Below are 24,694 nucleotides of genomic sequence, written 5' to 3' on the forward strand. Positions count from 1 at the left end.
CATAGGGTAATCAAGGAGGATACATGGGAGCCTGTCCGTATGAATGACCTCAAGGAAATTAAACAGGCTGTCATGACTTTTGGGATGCAAGCCTCTTTTGTTAAAGAGATGCTAAGATCTTGGGCCACAACAAGCAGAGCAACCCCCTCGGACTGGCTCCAGCTGAGCTCTGCGGTACTTGAGAGTGGACCACAATTGAAATGGAAATGCTTATTCAGGCAAGAGGCTAGACTCTTAGAACAGCAGGAAAAAGCGAAGGGAATTGACATTTCCCTAGATAAAATTCTAGGTGAAGGGCTCTTTTCTGACCCTCAGGAACAAGCTAATTTGGATGAAAACACACTCTCCATGTGTACTACAGCAGTCTTAAGGGCTTGGGACAGGGTACAAGACCCAGGACAGAGAATGGAATCATTTGCCAGAGTTAAACAGGGTCAGAGAGAACCCTTTAGTGACTTTTTACAAAGATTAACTAAGGCTGTACAAATAGGGATATCTGACCCAGAAGCAAGACGTATAATGATTGAGTCTTTGGCCTATGAAAATGCAAATGTGGAATGCAAAAGGATTTTGGGCCCTTTAAAGCTCAGATCAGAGCCCTTGGAAGAATGGGTCTTGCATACACTCAATGTTGATACATTTGATTATGGCACTGAAGCATGGGTAGAAGAAGCAATTTCCAATGGTAAAAGGAGACCTCAGAATACCAAATGTTTTAATTGTGGCAAAATGGGTCATATGAAAAGGAATTGTAGACAACGGATTTTCAGAAATAATAATAATAATAATGCATCTTCTAGAAATAACAGGAATAGGAGGACTCAGCCTTCAGGTTTATGTAGAAGATGTGGAAAAGGCAGACATTGGACGAATGAATGCAGGTCTACAAGAGATAGACAAGGCAACCTGATACAGACGGGAAATGTGAAAGGGGGGGCCTCACAGGCCCCCATGGCAAACATGGTTCAGTCATTTCCAGTTTCTGCAGAGAACGTGCCTCGTCAGGACAATTAGGAAACCTCATGCCTACTGTTACAAGCAATAATGATCAGAAAGATACGTGTGTTTTGGCAAACTTCTTTAAATGATCAAAGACCTAAACTGAGAGTGTGTGTAAATGGCATTTTTATTACTGGCCTGCTGGACACAGGTGCTGATGTAAGTATCATTACCCCAGAATCTTGGCATCCGTATTGGCCTCTTCAGAATGTAAATGTTCAGTTCCTGGGAATTGGAACCCTATCTCGAGTAAGGCAGAGCACGAGATGGGTTGAATGTATAGGGCCAGAGGGACAAATAGGAAAATTAAAGCCATATGTAGCCAATATCGCAATGAATTTATGGGGCCGTGACCTATTACAACAATGGAATACCGAAATTAACATTCCTGCTACTTCTAGAGCCTATATTTCTGAGAATAATATTAAAAGATATTACAAATGGAGAAAACTGGCCATTTGGGCTGTACAAGAGCAAGCAATTGATGTCCCTTCAGAGATACCAACAGCCTTGCCTATAAAATGGTTGACTGAGAAACCAATATGGACAAAGCAATGGCCTTTAGCTGAGGAAAAGTTACAGGCTTTAGAACAGCTGGTACAAGAACAATTAGATGCTGGACATATAGAAGAATCTACCAGCCCTTGGAATTCTCCTGTATTTGTGGTTAAGAAAAAATCAGGTAAATGGAGAATGGTGACAGATCTCAGGGCCATCAACAAGGTTATTATATAGTTGTATTTGGTTTAGTTCTGTCTTATTTAGACAAAAAGGGGAGATGTAGGGAAAAGTCCTGCCCCTTAGGGGGTGTGTTCGCCTCGGGCTAATGTTGGCCTATAAATTTGGCAAGTGTGCTCCCAGCCGTCCCTTTTTCTGCTTTCCTGGTCTCCGTGGGAACGGTGGTTCTGTAAGTCTATTTCGCCATTAAAGCTATATATATTTTTACAATCTGTCTGCATTCGTTTACGCCGTTACATTCTGCCTAGGAAATGATGGAGTTCTGACTTCAATTTGCTTCTTTTTAGAAGAGTTGGATGTACAGATTAGTGAGATAGGTTACCTTGAGAACTGTGTGCTTGGGAGCCCCACTATTCAATGGATGCCGTTATGTATTAGACATCTTTTCTTTTTCCAAATTTTCTAGACTTCCTTTCACTACCCTTGGCCCCAAACCTGATAAATAGGGAGTTTGTGTACTAGGAATCTGAGGCCCCAAGGGCTTAGGCACCTTCAGGTCACTACTCTCTATGCCCTCTTCAGAGTAGTGAAGATCACACTCTACAGTAGTGGATTTTACTCAGAGTTTGGCAACATCATTGTTAGGTCCCTGATATCAGGGAGCCCCAGTGTAATGATCTGTCCTGTCCCTTTAAGGGACAAGCCCTTCCCACTCCCTCCCACATCTGCTGAGGCAGGCAGATCTTCCTTCCTGCTTGTAGCCTGAGTCTCTTCCTTTTCCATTTCCCTCTTGAAGAGGCAGCTTCTGTCTCTCCCCCCCCCTCTCTGCCTCTCTGCTCTTCTCCCTTTCTCCTTTCCCCCTCCATAACACACTAAATAAATATCCAACCTCACTCTGCATAGTGTGCCTCTCTGTCTGTCTCTTACCGCTGTCTTCAGAGACTCGAGTCATGGTCTTATGGCATGTCCATCTGTCTGTCTCTTTTCCTGGCCTGCTGTAGCCACCTGGGGGAACTGTGCCATCCCTGTCTGGGATTGGCTGCTCCCTGGACCTCTGCCTGCTGCCTGCTGCCTGTCCCCACTCAGGGACCTGTGGCATGGTCTCATGGCCCACTGCAGCCACTCGGGAACCTGCAGCATTTTTATTTAATCCGTTACTCCAGCTGAGGCTCAGTTTCCCTTTGCAGTCCCTAGAACTTTTGTTCTGGTCTGCAGCTACCCTCCAGGAACTGTGGTGAATGCAATGATTCAGCCACACAGCATGGCTGACACTTCCTGGTTCTAGGGCCAAGCACAAGCAGACAAGCCCTCAGGCAGATGTGCCTAATGGCCCCAGGGATTTTAAAGGACCCTGTGTGACCCACGTGCAGCATGGTAGCATCACTTATGTCTGATGCAGCTGCGTGAGCCCCTGTGCACATATGTAAACTCCGTCATCTGCCTATGACATACCCACGTCATCCCTTGTGCACATGAGCTAGGCAACCCTTAAAAGCTGGATGCCCCATCTTCAAGCCCTCTCTCTGCACAGTGACTTCCCCAGGCTTGTACACCCCCCCCACCACCACCAATAAACTCCTAGGCGGGTTTGTTGCATGTTCCATGTTTCCTTCTCACTTGTACCAGAAAATTTCAGCTAAGGCTTCCTATAAGGTAGCAGGACATTGGTTCACTTAGATTTGAGAACAGTTTGGACTGGAGCTAGGATTTCAGTTCTGTGCCAGTCAGCTCAAGCTAGATCTGCATGTTCATCTATCTGGAGGCTCAGAACCTCGTGTTCACGCAAATGAGGAAACCATAGCATCATATTTCATAAATTAAAAAGGCATTTTCTGATAGAACTATCTGCAGAGACACTGCCATTTTTATCTATGGGTGAGGGGCTTGAGTACTAGTCTCAGTACCCCCTCAGAGCTCAGAATAGGATGTCTATGACAAGCAAGGATCTGAGAGTTAAAAAAATAAATAAATAAAATATGTTACTGCTACATTTTTTTTATTCCTTTGCAGGAAGAAGCAGCAAGAAGAAGGAGGAGGAGGAAGAAGAAGGAAGAAGAATAAGTAGGAGGAGGAAGGAGAAGAAGAAGGAGAAAAGAAGAAGAAGAAGAAGAGGAGGAGGAGGAGGAGGAGGAGGAGGAGAAGAAGAAGAAGAAGAAGAAGAAGAAGAAGAAGAAGAAGAAGAAGAAGAAGAAGAAGCATCGAGGAAAAGAAGAAGCATAAAGGGTGATCTCCATGAGGTTTTAATTTTTACAGACATAGTTAGAAAATTCCATAGTCAGAGACAATGGTAATATGTATATCAAAGTCACAAAAAGGTCAGATAGAACCTGGCAAGGCAGTGCTTCAAAACAGTTGACACCACCGGAAAAGTGGCACAGGAAAGAGCCAGCATACAAGGGGAAATACCTGCCACCCCAAACCATTAGATAACCTTACTAAATGTCCATGAATCCTGGATTCATCTATTCTCCTGACCCAATCTCTTTTGTGATAACCAGATTTAGGAATACCCAGAATTGTTTGTTAGCAAAGGTGAGACATGCTTCCTTCCTGCTCAGTGCCTGTCTTCTTTAGAAATTTCTATGTCGTTTGTTAGCAGGTAATTTTGTGGGATAGACTCTATGTAAATTTGACTGTGAGAACAAAGAGTGAATGTTATCACTCTCAGGCCTCATGGTGTGGGGGAGTGGAAAGGTCATTCCATTGGCCCTGCAGGAGAAGTCACACCGCTGAGATATTTTGGGAATGAATCCCACTTTGAAGGGCGAATCATGGCCTCACAAGGTATCCACAGATATGACAATGACTTTTCCAAAAGACAAGTGTTCCTGCAGCTCTGCAAAATACATTATTCCATGTGGACTTGTACATATACACTTCCTGCGGATCTCCCTATTGGTCTGTCAGCTGTACATTTACTGTATAGTCTTGTGGGCTCCAACAGTTATCCCTTGACCCAAACTGGATGCTGTGTAACCTGAGTAGGATATGCACAGCCTGCTTACAGAGGGCTGTGGGCAACCATCTTGGGTCTCTCATTCTCCTTCTGTTACACCTAGTGGCCATTGTTGAGGTAGTTATCTTTTTTAGTATTACTTCTGAATCAATGGAAGGACTTGGTTCAGCTACCTTGAGTTTTCCCCTGTCTCTGTCTCTGAGTCTGTCTGTGTCTGTCTGTCTGTCTGTCTGTCTGTCTCTCTCTCTCTCTCTGTGTGTGTGTGTGTGTGTGTGTGTGTGTGTGTGTGTGTGTGTGTGAAGTTTCACGTGGTACATGTATATAAAGGTCAGAGGACTAGTCCAGTTGTGGTTCTTTAGATACCATCTGAAGGGACGTTAGCCCACTCCAGCATGTGGCTCTGGCAGGCCTTGCCCTTCTACCCTTCTCATTCCCTCTGCCTTGCTAAAAACTCTTAGATTATATTCCTAAAGCTAACCACCAAGGTCTATTCCCTTATTCGGCCAATTCCTCCTCCTGAGGCTGACCATCAAGGTCCAGCTGTCAAGGCATTAAAGTCCAGCCATAGAAGCCTCTTGTCTCATCTAATTAACATGCCCAGGTAAAATTAAACACCTCATCCTAACACCGGGTTTTCCTTTATAACCCACCATTTGCCCATGTGCCACACCTGTCCCTTCTCTATCCAGAGACAGTCCTTAGCTCCTCTGGGACAAATCCCGTATTCTCTTGTCCCCTCCCGCTTCTCCCTCATCCCCTCTCTCCTTTACTACAGCATCCTAGCCCATCCTAACACACACCTCCCCTTCTTCTCCTCTGAAATCACACCTGTAAGGCCATTTGCTGCTTTTTCTGCCTGAGTCAGAAAGCAGCCACTTTTCTCCTCTGTTTAATAAAGAATCTCTGTGTGAGAACAGGTGTTTGCGTGTGGTTTGCGCCTAATCACGAGTTCAGGAGGAAGCCCCTGATGTTCAGAAGATGTTCAGAAGTCCCCTTTATCCACCTTGTGTTTTTAGATAGGATCTTTCTCTCATTGGCTCACAGCTGCTGAGAAGCCTATGCTGTCTAAGCAGCTAGCCCTAGGGATCCAGCTGCCTCTGCCCCACCCCTGCCCAGAGCAGGAAGGAAGGGCCACCACCGTACTCTATTTGTTTGCTTGTTTGTCTTTATGTGAGTCCTAGGGGATTGAGCTCACATTCTAATGCTTGTAGAATGAGCACTTCACCAACTGGGCTATCACCTAGGCCTAGGGAGTCCCTTTGAGAGAAATTCACAACAAATATTTTTGACCCTCTCATAATGCACGTGAAAACTGTCAGATCTCTTTATGGGGGTGTTAGTATATTTGAGGAAGTGAAATATTGCACAAATCAAGTGTAATTCTGACCATGTGAAATAGCCTAAGAAGAGCACAAAGTGCTTTGAGACCCAGCATTGTGGAGTAAGTTGGAACTTCTCTATTTGTCTTATTAGGCCCACCCCACCCACATTGTTCTGCCCATTGACTCATGCCAATGACTTGCATCTATGTTGGGGGGGACTATGAAGAATGGGTTAGGAAGCTGAGTCCCTTGGGTGGCCTGCCAGCCTGACTGTGAAGGTCACAGACTTGTGGGGTGGTTTTCTCCATAGAGAAACCCTTGCTGAGTCCCAGCCATAGCTTTCTGGACTTTCTAGTGCATGGCTGCTCAGGGCTCTCAGTGCTGCTTGGTCAAAAGCAATATACTACGCTCCGTTGGTTGTGTTCTCTGTTCTAGAAACTCGGGAGAATTACTGTTCTGGACTTCTTGTCTTCTGGAATTGCTTCACCTTTCAACTCATGGACCTCAGGCTCCATTTTCCAACTTGACATTCTGTTTAGCGTCTCCTGTCACTCTGCCTCTATGTATATTCTCCGAAGACGCAACATCGGCATCTTTCAGCTTTTCCTAGGAATTCATATTCACTTATAAATGAATTAGCCCTCCTATGTATTTTATGAATATGCATTCCTTACCTATGTATAAATTGCTAACATCTCTCAAGAGCTCTCTTTGGTGGCCACATATTGTCCCAAGCATTTACACATATTGTTCTGTTTATCTGTTTGTTTGTTTGTTTGTTTGTTTACTGAGATAAAGTCTCATTTACCTGGCTAGGCTGGCCTTGCATTGTAGCCAAAGTTAGCCTTAAACACTTGATCCTCCTATATCCACACCCCCCAACTTTCTGAAATACAGTTGTACATTTTCACCTTTGGCTGAGTTATCCCCTTTAATTCTCAATACAATCAGTAGCTACTGTTATTTTTAGGGTATAAATTAAGAAACTGGGGGATTCAAAGCCTGTCATGCTTGCCCAAGGCCATGGAGGTAGACTCAGTAAACAGAACTCAAGCCCAGTGCTTCTATCTGTCCATCTATCTATCTATGTATCTATGTGCCTATGTATGTATGTATGTATGTATGTATGTATGTATCTATCTATCTATCTATCTATCTATCTATCTATCTTTGAGACAGTGTTTCTGTGTTAACCATTGCTGTCCTGGAACTTGCTCTGTAGGCCAGGCTGGCCTTGGGCTCATAGAGATCTGCCTGCCTCTGCCTCCCAAGTTTTAGGATTAAAGTGTGTGCCACTACCACCCAGCTGCTCTGTGTTTTTAATCACTACATTTGTATCTGAAACTTGTCTGTAATATAGTACCAAATTGTTAAATAAGTGTCTGATGGAATCGGGCTTGTAACAGGGCTCTAGACCTTAATAGGCTCCCACACCTTAGCATAACTGACTCCATGATGGAAATACCATTCAGGCCATAAAATGAGCACATAGACAGTACTATCTGCCAAAACAAAAGCAAAGGCCTAATCCATCAACGTCCATAGTTCTGAGAAAGTCTCTAGATGTATTAACCTTATGTTTTGACTTCCGTAGTTCTGCTTCTGGCTAACTGTCCTTGATTACTGAAATACGTCAGCCCAGAACATGGCTTTTGTACTTAAAAGCTCACCCTGAGAAAGGCTCAATGCTACTAAGATCCTGAACACCCAGTGTAGTTGCTGGCCAGCTAATTGAAAGCTAAGACTTTCAATTGGCTTAACCTCATGTCTAAGCAGTCTTCTCTGACAAAGACTCTCCCCTTTCCCTACCACCCAACTTTGTATCTTTTTTCCTTGTACATCAAGTTCATTTTTGCTGCCTATATAATCATGGGTGTGTGGCCTTCCATTGAAGCACTGATCCACCTACCAACGGGAAACACTCTTAAGGAAAATGGAGCACTTCCTTTCTCAGAAGCTAGCAAGAGCTCCTTGGCTAGGGGTGGGACTTCCTGTCTACCTCCCCTCTCCAGGGGGATATTTGACAAGGCTTGAGCTCTTGGGGAGTCTGTGCATTCTGTCTGCTGCTGTGATTTAGTATGTGGAATTGTCCTGTTGTGTCCAATGGACACTGTTTTCTTGTATTCATCTTCTACCTCTGGCTCTTATGGTTCCACAATGGTCCCTGAGCCTTGGGAGTAGAGGGTGCAGTAGATGTTCCAATCAGGGCTAAGCGTTCTCTGCTCCTTGAGCAGTTATGGGTCTCTGTGTTAATCGCCATATGTTGCAAGTAAAAGTTTCTCTGCCAAGGGTTGAGTGATGCACTAATCTACAGGTATTAGAGATTGACTATGAAAATCAAGTTACTTAAAGTTACTGTCAACTTTGAATTTTCTTAATCTACCTCCCTTAATCATCTCTAAGCACAGGTGACCTTCCTGAAGGGACTCTGGCCAGTCCGGGCCCGGCAAACATAGCTGTAGCAGGCCTTGTCTTTCTCTCCATTCTCTCTGCCTTGCACAAAACTATTAGAATACATTACTTAAGCTAACTCCCCAAATCTATTCTATTATAAGACCACTTCTTCTGATGGTGGAGGGTCATCTATCTATCTGTTGTTTCATTGGTTAATTAATAAAGAAAACTGCTTGGCCTGATAGGTTAGAACACAGGTAGGCGGGGAAGACAGAACAGAAGGCTGGGAAGAAGGGAAGTGAGGCAGATGTGATGGAAGCTCCTGCCCAAGATGGACATAGGCTAGAATCCTTCTGGGTAAGCCACCACCTCGTGGTGCTACACACATTAATAGAAATGGGTTAATCAAGATGTGAGTATCAGCCATTAAGAGGCTGGAAATAATGGGCCAAGCAGTGTTTAAATGAATACAATTTGTGTGTTGTTATTTCAGGGCATAAGCTAGACAGGCGGCTGGGAGCCAGGCCTCAACCCGCTGCTCATATCACTACATTCTTCCTTCTGAGGCCAACTGCCAAGGTCCAGCTATCAAAGTATTGATAGTAATCTAAAGCCCCTGTTAGCTGCCCTAATTAATATTCCCTATTAAACATCTCATGCTATCATGAGGTTTCCCTATGGGCCATGTCTATCTCCTCTCTCTATCCAGAGGCAGCCCTTTGTTCCACTCCAGGACAAATATCCCTGCCCCTCCCCCTCATTCCCTTCTCCCCCATTCTCTATCTCCTGTCTCTTATTTCCTGACCTCTGTCCCTCTGGGGCAAATAAATCTACTTTGTACTGAGAGCTTAGTCTTGGGGGTCCTTATACTGCCTCTCTGTTCCCAGGAAAGGTGTTTCACCCATGGCTGGGCTCCATCACTGGAGATGATGTCACCAAGAAAGGTTTATCACCACATGGCTGGGCTCCACCACTGAAGATGATGTCACCAAAAAGGTTTATCACCACATGGCTGGGCTCCACCCCTGGATATGACGTCACCAGGAAAGGTGTATCACCACATGGCTGGACTCCACTGCTATTAAGGCAGTTGAACTATCATTGACTATGTGGACTTACAAAGCCTCCCACAAATCTGGGCAGATTTCCATTTCACTCCCAGGTTCTTACCGTCCTTGTTTTCTCCTATTCAAGCTACAGCTATGTCTTATCCTTGTTTGCTTCTTTGGGTTTAAGCTGCTTAAACTCCACAGATGTTATTTTTTTGGTCCTGAGGACCTCATGCATACTAGGCTTGTGTGCTACCACTGACCTGGTATCTGCAGGCCTCCATAAATATCTTAGAAGCAGTTGTCTCAGGTACGTACTGTGTTTGCATCTTCATGGCTTCTCCATACTGTCTCTCCACTCTCACTCCTACAGAAAATTATTCAAAGTTCATAAAGACAAAATGAAGTTCAATCTATTCAAAAGGTCAAAAAAACATAATATTGTAATACTGCATAAAAATTTCCACCTATCTTCCCTTAAGTTTCTAAATTGTTTTAGATAAAGATATTTCAAAATGATTGGAAAATGAGTTTGAGGAGAAAACTTTGAAAAACGAAGGATGATGATTCAGAGAAGACAGGGTTGTGTGACAGGTGATGTGGGGAAAAGCAGCACTTGTCTACACACCCCAGAAAGGGAACCCAGACCAATCCATACCATTTCCCCAATGTCCATCGTAGTCAACCAGTGAATTCTTATTGGCACTCCTAACAGGAGTATGGGTGAAGGGTTACTTATAAGGAACCGCATCACTGAAAAGGCCACATAACAGGGGGCGTGGCGTAGGGACAGAATGAGGTGGGGGCTGGAGACAGGGCAGAGGAGCAATTAAACCTGCTACACAGTCGCCCTCGGCATAGCTGCATGCACCTACACCAGTCAAATCTCTCTCTTCCACTCTTCTGTGGTTAAAAGTCTCCAACTGCCACCTACCTCCACCGCCATTGTTTGCTGCTTTTTTTTTTTTTAAATACTGCTGTGGAGGGGCCTTCAAGAATCTTCCAAGTTTGTGTTCCTCTAGATGTGAGACTTTTGTTTACCTCCTGAGGCTCCGGAGCGCCCCACTCCCACCCCCAAACTTACCTGCTGCCTCTCTCACTGAGGGAATGTTTCTATTTGGAGGGAAACACCTTTACCATAAGTGCTAATGACTGAGTTAGACTGAACTATGAGTCAGAAGCTTAAATACGATGTCCTTCAGTATCAGTAAAGCAAGGAGGCTACTCAGCGGCAGGCCTTCCCTTCTGGAACAGAGTCTGCAAAGTAGTGAATCGGGGTTCTGGGTACAAAGTATCGAAATGCGGACCTTGCAGAACATTTCAGATTCTAAACTGGTGCTTAGCTATTCCCGTGCTCTTTGTGGATTTGGAGAACAGGATGAAACTAACAAAATACGCTTGGGGGTGGCACACAGCTCATCACGTAACAGACCTGGCGAGACTCGGTGTCTAACTAGGAACCTAGGAGCTCAACACAGCTTCAGGCAGGAAGGATCCACGCGTGGGCTCTTAGAGGCCCGCCCTGGGGCGAGCACTGTGAGAGCCGCAGCCGCAGCCGCAGCCGCAGCAGCTCAGAACTGGCGGGAGGCCAGGCCAAACGCTCCTCCCCTGTCCCTCCTCCACAACAACCCCAGGAGGGGAGGGTCGAGCCAAAGGGTAGATCTTCAGCTGCCACCTGCTCAGCCCACCTCAGAGATAGCCCATCCCCCTCGAGTGAGAACGACTGTTCCCAAGCCTGCTCTGTTGGCTGCGAGAGGCACTTGGATCTGACTCGCGCTGGTGGCATCGGTGAGCCCAGGGAGGGCCCCGGGTACCCCGGAATAACTCAGCTCAGTGCCTAGATAAGGAGCCCCGGGACAGAGAGGGTTTTGAGTCATGGGCTTGTGGTGCTGTCACCAGGTTGTGGCGGGGATACAGGAGCGCCCACTGGGGAGGATGGGCAAGGGAGGACGTCCAGGGAGGGCGGGCTGGAACCGCAGTGCCCTCCTGTTTGATGCTGGACTGACCTCGGAGGCTCAAAGAAACAGGGCTCCAGAATTGATAAGATATGACTGATTGCTTCCGAGAAAGCCACCCTAAGAATTCAGTGCCAGCTGGGCAGCAGGTGAATCCGGAGCTGCAGGGAAATGTTTTGTCTATAGATCTCATTGTGGAACCCTCACGCACACTTCCTTGTGAGGAATAGCCGAGATTTAAGAAGTCTGCAAATAGAATAATAAAAATAAAGTAATATCACCCCTGCTTGGAGCATCCTGCTGCTGGCCAGAAAAAAATACTGATTATTCCACCCTTAAGGCTGGATTTTTGCAAAGCCAAGCAAAACCACGAAACAGAGAACATGGTCTTCTTGAGGCTTTGGTTCGGACCATGGGAATCCCTGCCAGGTCCGGGTAAGGAAGGTGTGGCGTGTCAGGTTCTTACACACACACACACATACACGGGAGCTGTCACCTTGAAAGGGCACACCGATTCTGGTTTGGGCGGCAGAATGTTACCACATCAGACTTGCTAAATTATCTTTGACCCAAATGAGAACACAGAGCTAGGAGACGGGTGGTATATGAGCAGGGGTAGGAAAATGTGCTCCCTGAAGCAAGGACAGTGCCAGAGGCTGGCAAGAAAATCTTGGAGCAAAACTGAGCTGCTGGGTCAGGGCACCAGAATCAAAATAAAGAGAAGACCTTCTGGCGACAGACCACGGGAGAGCTGTCAGCACTGGGGCAGGTTTTCTCACCCAGGGGACTCTGGGAGCCTTATGAAGGAGACCACTGTTGACATCCTTGGCGTGCCAGCTTCAGCTCGCTGTTGTCAGGACTGAGAGTGTTTTTCCTTCCGTGGACGGTTGTTCACAGGTCCTTCCCTCACCGTGAGCTGATACCACCCTTGAACCGCTACCGTGGGTCTGACCGTCGCTGGTCTCAGTGACACTGAGGCAGAAGGCTCAACACGCTGAGCTGTGGAGTGTGAGGAGGGATGTTGATGAGTCTCAGCCACTCATTTAAGCTGTTCAGAAATCAGTCCCCTGTGAGTGTGAAGGTCCAGGGTTTGAACTCTTCTCTGCGGTGCTCTATCTGCTCACTAGTCATAGGGAACTCCTAGGGACCCTGACTAAATCCCCCCACCCAACTAGTTTTGTTTGTAAACAAATACAATTTAACATCTACTTTGAGACTACCTCAGCATAGAGCATTAAGAGAAGAGACAATGAGGTACTTGGAATGGGGGTCCCCGGGAAGGACTTCTTCAAAGGGGGGGGGGTGTCCCTCTTGTTCTTATCTTTTCATTCTAATGTGGAAAGTCACATGTGGCCCAGGCTGGCTTCCCACTTGCTAGCTATATAGCTAAGAACCTAGACCTTTGACCTTTGGTGTCTCAGTTCCTGAATTGTGAGATCACTGGCCTGAAGCAACCAACCTGCTCTTTGAGGCACTGGGGATCAGGCCCAGGTCATGCTGGGCAAACACTCTACCAACTAAGCGGCACCCCGGGCATGTATTTTTGAAATATTTTATTTTATGTATATTGGAGGCTGCCTGTAAGTCTGTGCACCATATGTGTGCCTGGCGCCTAAGAGGGGCAGAAGAGGACACCAGATCCCCCAGAACTGAAGTCTCAGATGATTGTGAGCCCCCCACCCTTGCCCCATGTGCTCTGTGTCTTAAACCTGCCTTTTTTCCATGACTCATGATTCACGATTAGAAGCCTGACTGACCCTAAGAAACTCAGAGGCATTTCCATTAAGTAAAGCCTAAAGGATAAAGTGTTAAATAGAGAGCAACTGAGTGAGCGAGTGTTTCATTCTACGTCATGTAGTTCCAGGATTCCAAGGAAGCTCTGCGTTCTGCTGGCATGACAGAAGGCTCCTATTGCCTTTCTCTGTGGTGTGTGAGCCACCTGTGGCTGCCATCACTGCTGCTGTGAAAGATTTTCTGAAAGCGACATAAAACACAGTGGCACTACAGACTCGCACAGACTTGTTCGGCTTTTGTTGTAGGTGAACTCAGCAGCTGAGCAGGGCCATTGCTATGAGAACGCTCACTGACTTGCTAGTTTCTTCCTAGCGAAAGCTGTGCTCGTTCATTCTTTCATTCGCCCATGTCAAAATATCCGTGGCTGGGTGCTGAAGTGCTCGGGAAGCTGAAGCCGGGCAGCCTCATGCATTCAAGGCCAGCTTGGGCTGTGTTGTAGGTTTAAGACCAGCTGGCGTTAGACAGAAATATATCGTCTCAATAAAAATAACCACAGGCGGGAGTATAACTTAGTGGGAGAGAACTTGCCTAGAATGTGCAAAAGCCTGGTTCAGTTCTAAACTCTGGAACAGACAACAAGTAGGTAGTACAGGCAGACAGAGAGATAGATGATAGATAGATAGATAGATAGATAGATAGATAGATAGATAGATAGATTGATAGTGATAGATAGATGATAGATAGATAGATAGAGATAGACAGATGATAGATAGATGATAGATAGATGATAGATAGATAGATAGATAGATAGATGCTACTAAATACTGGGTCCGAGTTAGAAATACTTTCTAGTGTCAAAGAATTCGGAAGTCAAGAGGTGAGAAAGAATCAAGGAATGACAGAGTGAGTTCAGACAGTACTAAAAGTTTGGATGAAAAGCCAAGAGCTGTTGCACAGTGCTTTCGGTATAGGTTTGAATGTGTAGACATGTATCGAGCAAATAGCAGGGGCCTTCTTGGATTCACCCACTTCTTCTTAGATTTATTTTTATTTTATATTTATTAATATTTGCCTGCATGCATGTATGTGCATCATGGATGTGCCTGGTACTCTTGGAGGCAAGAGGACGGCATCAAATTCCCTGGAACCAGGTTTAGTGACTAACAGTTGTGAGCTACTGTGTGGGTTCTGGGAACTGAACCATGGTCCCCTCCATGAAAAGTGAGGACTCTTGACCACCGAGCCATCTCTTTAGCCCTGGGAACCCTGTAACAGAACTTTTGGCAGAGAGACCTAGTGTGCAGGTGTGTAGGGAATCAAGGACAGTGTATAAAAGGCACAGTTGGAAGGCCAGAGTGGCTGAAGCAGGCAGGGGAAAGGAAAGCTGGATGTAAGGAGGAAGGAGAAAGGGGGGCAGGGTGCCAGGTCACCTGGCGTCTCATAGATCAAATCCAAAAACTTATATCTCTCTCCAAGTAGGACAGCAGGAAGCTGGATGTATTCTAAGCAGAGGTGTGAATTCAGAGACTTCCATATTGGGAGACTGGTCCAGGTGCGGTGTGGAGGATCGTTTATATGGAAAAAGCAGGAGAGGATGCTGCTTTAGATTTGCTGCTGGGAATCTAGTCAAGGGTGTAAGTGACAGGTAGGCACGGGGTAGTTTTTGAAGGTACAGTGAAAAATTAGGTAACATTTGTGATTCAAACTTTCCACCTACAAAAGGGATCTGTCATTGCTACCCCTGGGCCTCTTAAAGAACAAGCTAATAAGTGTGCTTTTAAAAAATATTATGAATGTGCTCCTAAGAGGATGTAAGATCTTACTACTAATGCTATTTGCTAATAATGTGTAATTTTAATTCACACACACACTGCAACACAGCATAATACAATACAACATTTGCTCTCTCTGGAACATCAGAAACCATTAGATGAACCACGATAGAGTATAATAACGCGAAGGCTAAAATAACAGCTAATTTAATCTTAAAAGCTGGACATGCTCAAGTAAAATACAGAGATGTAACATTTGAAACAGGGAATTGGGGGGAAAAAGTCGAAAACCTTTTCACAGAACAAATGGGTCTTTGTCCTGGCTAGGACCATGCCACTGTCCAAGGGCGCCCAATCTGCTGAATGGAAATCCGGATGGGGCAGCAGAATTCACCAGGGGGCCTTGCCGAGCCCTGAATAGCTTTCCCTTAGTGAAGCATTCTCTCTCAGAGGAGGCTCTACAGCTTTCCTGGCTGTTTGCTGACTAAGGTAGAGATGAGGGTTTTGAAGCTGTTTACCATCTAGAGAAGGGATGACCCTCTCGTGACAGAACAGCGCACTGCGTGAGGCAACCCCACTTCTGCTTCCTCACTTACTTTGAGGTTCATCTTACAAGAATGAAATGCCCTAATTTAGAGGAAGAGGGGCCCCTTCCTTATTTTCATTGTGTGCTGTGGAAATTTTGGCTCATGATAGCCTGTGGGCTACATTCTCTCGCCAGATGCTGTTAATTAGTCAATGAGTGGATATTTTAGCTCTCATGGTAGCCTGTGGGCTACATTCTCTCTCTAGGTGCTGTTATTAATTAGTCAATGAATTGATGTCTGCATCTGATTCTGAAGCAGTCTGCTGATTTAAATTGATGGCACAGTGTGACAATGATTCTGAGACATATCCACGATATTTCTAGACAATCAATTGAGACTTCGTAGAGCATCTTTAAGGGAGAGGTTACATATTGTCTCTTCTTTGGTCATACATCTTCTGCTGATTATCTCTCTCTCTTTTATTTGTTTGTGGTGTTTGTGTGTATGGGCACGTGTGCTCACCTGTGCACACACATGTGAAAGCCAGAAGCAGTGTTGCATGTCTTTCAATGTTATACCACACTTTTTTTTTGAGTCTATCTCTTGATGAATCCACAATGCCCTTGTTTAGCTAGACTGACTGACCAGGCAGTCTCCCAAACCCTCCTGCTTCTACCTTCCAGCATTGAGACTACAGGTGCTTGCCAACACACCCTGCTCTGTATAAGAGTTCTGAGGATCTGAACCTGGGTCCTCATGTGCTACAAGCCGCAACATTATATAGTAATCGTTCAGTCATTTGTTCATGGGCGATTTGCTTATCAGAACCAAGGATCTAGTAAAGGCTAACGCAAAAGACAAGGCTTTTTGGCAATATTGCTTTGTGAATAAAGCGGCTGTCCTTTGCTGTAGTTTTTTTTTGTTGTTGGTTTTTTTTTTTTTTTTTTTTTTTTTTTTTTTTTTTTTTTGCTGTAGCTGAACTCCTTTTCTGTTACATATCTGGGAATGAATATTCCCTTCTTCAGAATCCCACTGCCAGGTCTTGTTCCTCTCTCCTAGGTAAGGACAGAGATCTGCCTTCCTGCAATTATCTTTATCAGCAGGCATTTGGTCAGTGTTTAGGGTCCATGCAATAAAGCATTACATCACAGATCTCCAACGATATAGAATCACTACCTGCCAAAAGCTACTGCTCTGGTTTTCAGCCAAGACTGAAATGGCTGTTAGCAGCATCCCCAGGAACTGATCGTTCAGGGTCCCTGCTTTGTTTCTTCCGCCTAGACTCATGCTTGTGCTGCGAGAAAGTTACAACAGAGCCATTATCTCAGCCTCCAGGGCTGTAGAGCTGTTTTTGCTTGACTCATATGGTGTATTGAAAGGTCCAATCTCTTGCTGGCCTTCAAGAATTACTGACTGTTACAGGCAAATGTAGTCACCCGGTTTTTCTTGAAAACAGTTAATTCCTACATCAAAGCAGTCTACTGGAGTGGAATGGTAATGCCTCCTTGTGGCTAGTTCAGTTTGCCCCAATTCCTATTCTATTGCACTGATCTCTTTTCCTCATTTAAGTTACCTGTGGACGTCAAAATTTGACCTCAGGTCAGGGCTGTCTAGTGTATCTTGCCTCCTTGAGTGCAGTCAGCAGAGCACAGACTGTGCCTTGCTAACCATTGAAAGGCTCCATTAGTCAGTTAATGGAGTCCGGCTCCACCCAGCAAAAGGCTAAGACCTTCTGTGCAGAACCGTATCTGTCATGAACCTCGTGAGCATCCCCTATCGTTTCAGCAACTCCTCCTGTGATTTGTCACCCTGACCCTTGGTCTTTCAGGTTATTGTATCTGTGGATAAACTTTCACTGGTTAGAAACCCTAAAAGCCCTGCCAGATTAGTCAGATATAGTCTAGCAGGTACGGGGCACATTGGGAGGGTGACTCCTCTCTCAACGATGTTATTATGCTTCCGTCTTGCAGTCTGGGATGTCTTTAGGTTGTACTGGATTGGTTTATTTTTTGCTAATTCCTTATTCTTTTTGGCTCACTTTTAGGGCTTCTTTTCCAGCTTGATTATTCCCGAGTCCTTAGCAGAATGAAGCATATAGTGGCTTTCAACTGATTCTTGCTTCCCTGTGGGATAGTTGACCGTGCACGAAGACAGGTCTGGTTGCCACAAGTACAGTATGCTGTTGACATCTAGTAGGTAGAGGCCAGAGATGCTGCTGTAAACATCCTATGAGGCACAGGTCCCCACTAAAACCAGATTTGTCAGCCTGGAATGCCAGGCATGAGAAGGTGAAGAAGCCCTGTTTTAGAATCGGGGCCTCAATTCAGATTCTGGCATAAGTGTTTCCTATCTCTGTGATGTTGGACACATCATTTAGCCCTCCTCTACTGCATCTCTGTTGTGTGTGTGTGTGTGTGCATGCGTGTATGTGTGTGTGTTTCTCAGTATATGTGTTTCTCTCTATGTGTCCACCCATCTATCTATCTATCTATCTATCTATCTATCTATTGAGCTCTGCTGACCAGATGAGGTCATTTGTATAAAATAAATACTTAGGATGTTGCATGGTATTGTCAATTATCATTGCTGCCCACTGCCATACATGTGTTTTCATAGTTTTCTTTCTCTTGGTTTGCTTCATGTATTAGCCATCAGCAGGAAGTGCTGGTAAAGTCTGGGGGTGGGCACTTATTTTTTTTTTTAACTTCATCTGTGCACTTAAGTATGTTAAGGCTTTCTTGAGAGATCACAGAACTGCCTTCCCTTGATGACCCCCATTATAACAGCATCCTCCCAGACTACCCTCTCAGTCATTCATGCTCTAACAAAGGCCAGGGAGTATTAAGTAGAAAATTCTCCAAATAAGCAATGTGTGAGTGTTAAGTTGTTCACCATTCTGAGTAGCCGAATGAAACACCATGAGATCCTGCTCTACTCTATCCCAGCCTGCTCTGAATGTGAACACCTCTTATCCAGGGTGTCTGCACCGTGTATGCTACCCACCCATTAATCACTTAGCAGCTATCTTGGTTATGAGATTAACCGTAATGTGTTTAAGGAATCCTGATCTTACTCATGATGACCCCAAAGGGGAACCAGCACATGAAACACGGAAGGATAGATTAACCCTGCTGTTGTGTGATCTCTTCCTGCGGCAGTGTGAACAAACTGGAACATTTGCACATTGTGTTATAGTAAAAGTAGAATGGCGCCATTCCCCGAGTGGCAGCAGCAGGCAGCGGGCCACGAGGGGCAGCAAGTCCCAGGCAGGGAGCTGCATGGTGGGTGAGAGACCAAGACAGACAGATGGATAGGCACAAGTCATGCAGATTGAGGCTGGATATTTATTTAGTGGGTTATGGAGGGGAAAGGGAAAGGGGAAAAGGGGAGAATGGAGAAGAGCAGAGAGAGAGGGAGAGAGAGAAAGAGAGAGAAAGAAGGAGAAATGGGAGGAGAAGTGGGAAGAAGGGAGAGAGGCAGAAGCTGCCTCTTTGGGAGGGAAGAGAGACAGAGAGATGGAAAGGAAAGGACCCAGGCTGAAAGCTGAAGGAAGATCTGCCTGCCTCAAAGGATGGGGTAGGGAATGGGTGGTGCTTATCTCTTAAAGGGACAGAACAGACCATTACACATTGGACACAGGATTTTTAATTTTTTTAAATTTATATCATTTTATTTTATGTGTATGGATGTTTTGTGTACTTGTATGTCTGTGTCCCATGTGCATGCCTGATGCCTGTGGGATTTTTGAAGAGGGCACCAGGTCCCTGAGGAATGAAGTTCAGACAGTTGTGAGCTGCCATGTGGGTGCTAGGAATCTAATTTTGGTCCTCTGGAGAAGCAGTCAGTGCTCTTAACTGCTGAGCCATCTCTCCGGCCCCTGGGTGTAGGTTTTACCACAAGTAGCTGTGTTGTTCTCATAACAGCAAACCACATTTCGATCTCCTTTTCTTGACCCCAGTTATCTGATGTTGTAAAATGATTGCATAAGAATCCTATGAACTGTCCCCAAAGCATGTGTAGACATTTCTGCAGAAGTTTCAGGATTCTTATATCTTTGAGGTAATGTGACATTAAGTTCCGAGTTCATGGAGATACTGAGATAGGGAAGGGCATAGAGATAAGAGGGAAGGTAACTGATCTCTTTCTTAGATAAATATTAGCAAATATTGAGTAGGAATTGTCTTGCTGATTTAAAACACACACAAGGTGTTTGATAAAGGTGGGACAAAAAAGCCCAATCCCATCCACAAACTGTTATAGTGGCATTTCGTTTGTATTTCAATAATCACAGCTTGCCTGAAGATCAGAGAGTAAAACAGCCCCACTGGTCAGCCTTATAGACCAGGCAGTGGTAACACACCTTTAATCCCAGTAGCCACACAAGTTGCCATAGAAACTGGGCAGTGCATACCTTGAATCCCAGCGGTGCACACCTTTAATCCCAGAACTAGAAAGTATTGTAAAATGGGAGGAGACAGTTCTCAGACACAATCTCATTCCAAGATTCCTAGAGGCAGGATCGCCATTTTGAGGCTGAGGGCAATGTAAGAGCCAATGGCTGGCTGCTTTGCTTTTTGGCTTTTCAGGTTGAACCCCAATTTCTCTCTCTGAGCTTTTATTAATTGTGCTTTAAACTGTTCTTGTTTTAGCATCCCTATAAGGGGACCAGTCTTCAATTCTGAGTGACAGTTGAGGTAGCTATTTTAAATGAATCAGTTATTGGAGCTGGAGAGATTGTTCAGTGGTTAAGAGCACTGGCCACTCTCCAGAGGACCCGGGTTCAGTTCCCAACACCCACATGGCAGCTCACAACTGTCTGTAGCTTTAGCTCTAGGGCTTCTGACACCCTCACATAGACATACATTCAGGCAAACCATCAATGCACACAAGATTTTTAAAAAGCCAGGTATGGTGGTGCATGCCTTTAATCCCAGTTCTTGGGAGGCAGAAACAGGTAGATTTCTGAGTTCAAGGCCAAATCTACAGAAACGTTCCAGGATGGCTGTGTCGCCCTGACCATACTGGAATTCACTCTGTAAACCAGGTTGGCCTTGAATTTAAGAGATCCCCCTGACTCTGTTTTCCTAGTGCTGGAATTAAAGGTGTGTGCCACCACACTCTGCTGAATGAGGGGTCTTTAACCTTAGTACCACCGATGATTTAGGGTATCTGTATATGGTGGGGGACAGTCTATACACTGAGAATTTTTAGCAGCCTGCTGGGCCTCTACCCATTCATTCTATGTCAGTAGCAACCCCCTTACAACCGAGGCAATAGAAAACATCTCTTGATATTTCCAAGTGTCTTTAGGGAAACAAAATCACCGGAGTTTCAAATTACTAGAAGGGTTGTTTTGTTTACATCATCATATATTCAAAGGAGAAGATTCTTATATTTCTTGACTATTCAGCCTGATACTGAATCAATTTTTGAGACAGTTAAACTGCTTTAATAGACTTTTGTCTTCAATTAGGCTTTACTAAGCCTGCCTATTATCTGCTCATACATCTTGTCCAGGAATTTCACAAGTTTTCTGTGGCCGTCCTAACAATTTGCCATTTAGTGGTTCTGAGCATGTTCTGGTTGGGTTGTGAAATGTTCCTCATAAGTTTGTCTTTTGAAGGCTCCTTTCCAGCTGATGTTGCTGTTTTGGAAGGCTGTGGAACACTGAGGAGGCGTGGCCTAGATAGAAGAAATTGCTCACAAGGGTGGACTTTGGGAGGCTGCTATCTTCCGCTTCTTCTCTCACTTCTGACTTCCTGATCCACTATGATATGGACGGCCTCTCCCCCCATCTGTTTCATACATTGTTTTGTCTGAAATTAGAGACTTTTCTGATATCTTACTTTAAGTTAAGCATAAACACTCTATGATCATATAAAACCATTTCCTTTTAAATGACTTCTTATCAAAGCAATGCATTTTATTGTAAAAAATGGTGCATATCTTTCTATTTTTTTAAGCAAAGTCGGAGTTTATTAGGAAACATTTTATGGACTTGATTAGAGAGAGGGGGAGATAGATAGATAGATAGATAGATAGATGATAGATAGATAGATAGATAGATAGATAGATAGATAGATGATAGAAAGATGTTGGTAGGTAGGTAGGTAGGTAGGTAGATAGAAAGATAAAGTTGGGTGGTAGAGAGGTGGGGGAGGGGAGCGAAAATGATCAGAATACATAGATTGAAATTCTCAAAGAATTGATAAAAGCATTATTTATAAAGGAAATGTTTTACAACAAGCCCCAGTGATCCTCCTGTCTCTGCCTCAGACAGGGCTGGGGTTACAGGCTCATACATTGCCACACGTGGCTTCTTACATAAATGTGACGATCGAAAAGTGGGCCCTCACACTTTCACAGCAAGCGCTCCTCTCTGCTGAGCCTACCTCCGGCCCCCAAATTGCTTTGTGAAAACTTATTTACCAACATAGTGACCTTGTTTCTATTTCAAAGTTTAAGGAGACGCTCTGTTCCTGGGCTTTCATCTACCCGTTGATGCTTGTGCACCCAGCTTCTTCTTTCTCCAAGAACAAGCTGCATTTTTGTGTTGTGTTGGCCTGTGGTGGTGGTGGCTGTAGAAAAAGGCTTCTGTGTGCTGTGACTTTGAAGACTGCTAGGTGATCATTTTGTGGGCGGGGGTTAGATCTCAGTGGAAGAGTTCTTACCTCACAGGCAAGAGGCCCTAATTCTATTCCCAGCACTGTTGAACACATAAAAATAGACGTCTTTTTAGTCTCTAGTCCTAAGAGAATGTCCAAAGTAACCACCTGAGATGTAAAATTAGTCAACTCTTATCTGAAGGCAGAAGGCTTGAAGACAGTTTGGGAGTTACAGCCTCCTACGAAGCGTTCCACTGTGTTCCTTGGGGGCTGCGGCTGTCTCCCACACATCTCAGTGATCTCTGGAATGTTGAAGCAGGCAGTGTCCAGGGAAGCCAAGGACATCTGGCTGTTTACACGAGTGCTTTGTTCGGAAAAGCAGGAAGCTCTGTTTTCATCTTTGTAGCCTGGGGAAATTTGGGTTGTGTTTATTTAAAATATATAATACTTTCAAAGGGATTGGCAGTGCCTTAGAGTGAAATCACGCGGACAAGAACACAGCTGACAGACAAAATAAGATAGGCAAACAGACCAGAAGCCAGAGGAATGTGTTGTAAGTGCCAACTCTCCCCAGGTACAGAACATCAAGAGATTTTAAAATATAAAGTTTATTAGACCCAAGTTAGGGAATGGACCAGAAAAAGATTCCTTTATGGTGGTAGGGCTGAAAGCCAGAACCATGTAGTTTTCCACAGAACTATAGCCCCAGCCCTCTTTAAGTATGCCAAAGCTGCAGAAATTAATGCAGAGGAAAAGTGTGGATTGAGAATGGCCTGGATGGGCTGTAGAGGAAGCTGAAGTTAGGGACAAGGAGCTCAAGATCCCCAGACATAGGGCACAGGGATGGCGAGAGAAGAGACAACTTGGAGCAAGGGTCACATGAGATCTATGGCTCCCACAGTCCCAGTCCTTGTCTAAGGAGAGGGTAATGGTTTCGTTTGCAAGGGATGAGCCGTCCTGTGGAAAGAAGGGAGAGAGTAGCTGAGCAGGGAAATGGGAGCTTGTGAGTCAGGAAGGCTGCCTTGAGCTCCCCGTGACACAGATGGAGCCTGTAACGAGGAGCACTCAGGGCAGAAGCAACGTGCTGCTCAAATGTACATCCCATATCCCCTCAGGCTAGAGCGTTCACACACCGCTGGGATAAAGACACAGACACGATTCCGCAGGGCAGAAGTCATTCTTATGTTAGCCCAGTAAATATACATGTTAACACCTGATCGGCGAAAAGCCCAGTGCAGTGGAAAACACGCTAGCTTCAAAACAAAAGTCCAGCAGTTTCTTGCTATCGTTTTCCTCCCTGGGATTTAGTGTTCCCACAGAAGCCAGCCACGGTTTTAGTACTCAGAGAAGTACAGGAAGTACAGGAAGAGGGTGCTGAGTACGTTGAGATGAGTAATGTGGTCCATGGTTACCATGGTTACCACCCATCATAAGAGATGTGTGCAGACAACACGATGAGAGAAGAATCAACAGAGGGACGGACACAATGCAGTGGGCACAGTGGGCAGTGAGGCAGGGGCTCCAACCAGGGAAGCTAGGAGGGAGGAGTATCTTGGAAGAAAAGCACCAACTTTGCTGATCAGGTCATATGTTGAATGCAAATGTGGTGTGTACGTGTTAGAAGGTGGATGCTTTATTGATGAATCCGTGTATTTTGGCAAACCTAAAACCACAACAAAATCTTCCTTATGTCAGCTAAAACTATATGCTTAGCAAAAGAGTTATGGTTTAGCTTTCTCTTCTCTTCCCTCCCCGCCTCTCTTCCTGTCTCTCTGAGTGTGTATTTTGTTGCTAAGACAACCTCTTGCGTAGCACAGGTTGAGCTCGGGAACTAAATAAACAGATAAGGATGACATTGAACTCTCAATCTTTACCTCCCAAGAGTTGGGATGAAGGGTGTGTGCCACAGTGCCCCAAGCTATTGCTCTTTTTTGTTTGTTTGTTTTATGCAGGATCTCACTCTACAGTCTAAGCTAGCTTAGAACTCACAACACTGCCTAGTTGGCCTTGAACTTGGGGAAGTCCTGCCTCTGCCTCCTGAGACCTGGCTGTGGTAAGCATATTGGCCCAGCTTGCTATTTTCCTGATAGTTTTCAACCCTCTCTATTTCCCAGTGTGTATTTTCATCCCATTTGGTACCGTTGCCTGTCCTGTTTTGTTTTTAATGCTGCCTGCTGAGTCTCAGATGGGGACACTCTCTTTTTGCTTGCCACGACTTGCCAGCAGACAGGGAGTGCCAAGTACACACTGAAACAAAAAGAAGAGAAAACCAACCACTCTCCTTTCCCTCAGAAGTGATCACTGTAAAAATTGTAGAATTGTGCTTATCTGATGTTTTTTTCTGTTTCCATAGAAATTACATATTTTATATAGAAACATGACCATGGCTCAGGTTTTTTTTTTTTCTGATATGCATCAGAGTGGTGGGCTTATCCCTTCAGCTCTGAAGCCTGCCGTTCATATGACCCAATCAAATGGCATTCGTACTGCCACCCAGCAACTCCATGATGTAAGAGGCAGAGACCCTGGGAAACGCAAAGCCAGACAGTGCTATACACAGCAGGCACTGAGAAGACACCAGGCATTTACAACTCATGTTACATTTTTAAGTTTCATAACGACTTAGTGAATTTGGGATTCTAGAAGTCTAAATGGAAGGCAAAATACTTCTTCGCTTGTGGAGTTCCCGTCTTCCCTGAAAGC

At 45.0% G+C, this 24,694-nt stretch overlaps 1 protein-coding gene across 1 annotated transcript in view; it reads left to right on the forward strand.

Moving 5' to 3' along the window:
- Positions 1 to 10,885: 10,885 nt before the first annotated feature.
- Positions 10,886 to 24,694, forward strand: part of Pla2g7 (phospholipase A2 group VII) — a 44,448-nt gene continuing 30,639 nt past the window's right edge. Inside the window, exon 1 of the mRNA XM_041655824.1 lies at positions 10,886 to 11,186. The gene's annotated coding sequence lies outside the window, so the exon portion shown is untranslated. The remainder of the gene's footprint in view (positions 11,187 to 24,694) is intronic.

The sequence above is a fragment of the Microtus oregoni genome, unplaced genomic scaffold (assembly GCF_018167655.1).
Source record: "Microtus oregoni isolate MIOR12 unplaced genomic scaffold, Mior012 000007F_ref0000211, whole genome shotgun sequence".
Lineage (NCBI taxonomy): Eukaryota > Metazoa > Chordata > Mammalia > Rodentia > Cricetidae > Microtus > Microtus oregoni.